The sequence below is a fragment of the Sycon ciliatum genome, chromosome 4 (genome assembly GCF_964019385.1).
Source record: "Sycon ciliatum chromosome 4, ocSycCili1.1, whole genome shotgun sequence".
NCBI classification, from domain to species: domain Eukaryota; kingdom Metazoa; phylum Porifera; class Calcarea; order Leucosolenida; family Sycettidae; genus Sycon; species Sycon ciliatum.
Genome location: NC_088646.1, coordinates 31,356,907 through 31,359,419, shown reverse-complemented (window position 1 = coordinate 31,359,419; position 2,513 = coordinate 31,356,907).

Here is a 2,513-nt window from a genome sequence, read left to right as displayed (position 1 = left end):
TCCTTGGTACCGTCATCCGGTGTGTCCACCTCCGGTGGCAAAAAGCGTGGCCGGCCACCGAAGAAACCACCGGATGGTGTGTCTGCGGGACCAGTGACTCGCTCTAGGGCGAGGTTAGCAGAGTCTTTATCGTCTCCGTCGTTGTCATCATCGTCGTCGTCAGCGTCTTCCTCATCTCCCTCCTCCTCTTCATCAACATCAACAGCCATTGGAACGTCAAAGGGAGCATCATCGCAGCAGGCAGTGCCAGTAACGGACGTGCCTTTGGTACTGACATCTACATCGGCCTCGTCTGGATTGGCAGTAGCGGCAAGGAATGTCAGGTCGGTTTCATTGTCACGTAATTCCAAAGTATGTACTGGTTCTAGTAGCGGTGTTAGGGTGTATGCATCTTCTGTTGCCAACCATCTTGTTCAGAATAGTGATTGTCGTTCTAGTTATGCTGATGAGTGCTTTTCTGTTTGGTCTCGTTCACGTAGTCAAAGGTATTTGCGTGTATTGGAGTCTATCTACATTTTTACCACCAAGCCGATTTTGTGTAGGCAGAAAAAGAATTTGTTTACGTTGAAATTGTTTGTGAATTTAGATCAGTAGTTCTCGTTTGTGGTTGCATGGTAACTTTCTAGTGGTGAATTTATCGCATCTGTTGTCACCTGATATCGTTGAATGGTGTAATGTTTCTTTCAGCTCTCATTTTATCGCGCTAGTTAGGGTCTAAATTATTACTTGCATTGTGCGTATATATATTGAGTTAAGAGCTATTGTTGATTTGCCAGTAATCCTCTGATGAGATGGCGACGAAAACGTTTAGGAACAAGCTTCTTTATTTACATAAAAACAAGTTTTGCTTATGGTGTTTGTACTGAGTGCGCAGCTTACTCTATTTATTGCGTTGATTATTATTATTATTATTATTATTATTATTATTGTTACGAAGTCTGAAGAAAATGTTGAACGGCCTCTGCTGGGATGACGACTACACCGTAGCTCAGTGGTTAGAGCATCGCTGGCTACAAGCGAGGGTCCCTGGTTCGAGTCCTGGTGGTGACAGTCAATTTTTTCTTCAGACTTTTCCCGTTTGTCTCTTTCCCTCAAACCAGTGCAGTTAACATTAACAGTTAACAGTTAACAGTTAACAGTGCAGCTATTGTTGATTTGCCAGTAATCCTCTGATGAGATGGCGACGAAAACGTTTAGGAACAAGCTTCTTTATTTACATAAAAACAAGTTTTGCTTATGGTGTTTGTACTGAGTGCGCAGCTTACTCTATTTATTGCGTTGATTATTATTATTATTATTGTTACGAAGTCTGAAGAAAATGTTGAACGGCCTCTGCTGGGATGACGACTACACCGTAGCTCAGTGGTTAGAGCATCGCTGGCTACAAGCGAGGGTCCCTGGTTCGAGTCCTGGTGGTGACAGTCAATTTTTTCTTCAGACTTTTCCCGTTTGTCTCTTTCCCTCAAACCAGTGCAGTTAACATTATCATTATGTCTCCTTTATTCACTTCTTTCGAAGGCGATAAGCCAGACCCACCGGGAAATATTTCCATGGGTGGGACAGCAAAAAGAAAGTGAAAAAATAAAAAGCCAAAAACCAAAGGGACAAGAAATAGGGGAAGGAAACCAAAGGGACAAGAAATAGGGGAAGGAAACCAAAGGCACAAGAAATAGGGGAAGGAAACCAAAGGGACAAGAAATTGGGGAAGGAAACCAAAGGGACAAGAACTAGGGGAAGGAAACCAAAGGGACAAGAAATTATTATTATTATTATTATTATTATTATTATCATTATTAACATTTTGATAGGGCAATCCCCACAGGCCTAAGGCCTTCTTACAGGGTACCCTAAATGTGCCAATACAAGAAACAGATGTGCATAGGCGAATGTCAGCAGGTAGAGAGTTCCACCGATCCGAGCCTAGAAAACTAAGAGAAAAAAGACCATACCATATGATAGGAGAGTCCAATACTGCCAAACTCGTCGAGCCCCATGCAGACATACGACACTCGAGCGCAACAGGGCGGAAGGGCAGCAACGATTGGGCAACCAGCAGGGACTTAACGCCTCTTTGCCACACAGCGACTGGACAGTGGAGGTGTGCGATCCGGTACACCAGAGCAGCAGCACCCTTGCCACATCCTCCAGTGGAAGAGAGGACAATCGAGAGAAAAGCGGACCGCCCCACTTCTCGGACTCTCCGGCCATAGCGATGCCGTTTCTCTTGCTCGTGGTGCCGGTAGTAAAGATATGCGACAGGCTAGGAAAGAAGGAAGGAAAAGACCATCGTCCCCTCCTTTGTTCGAAGACACAAAATAATTGTAAAGGTTGAACACCACTGTCCCGTACATCAATAAGCGTGCACTCGAACCGAACCCCCTCTAACTCCGCTGGCCACCACGTCCAAATGAGCTTGATCCTCGGTTGCATGATGCTGACCGGAGCTGGAACTACTCCCCAGTCAGTGATTGCCTGATTGGCCGCCGCAATGGCCGGGCCGCGGGAGATGATCA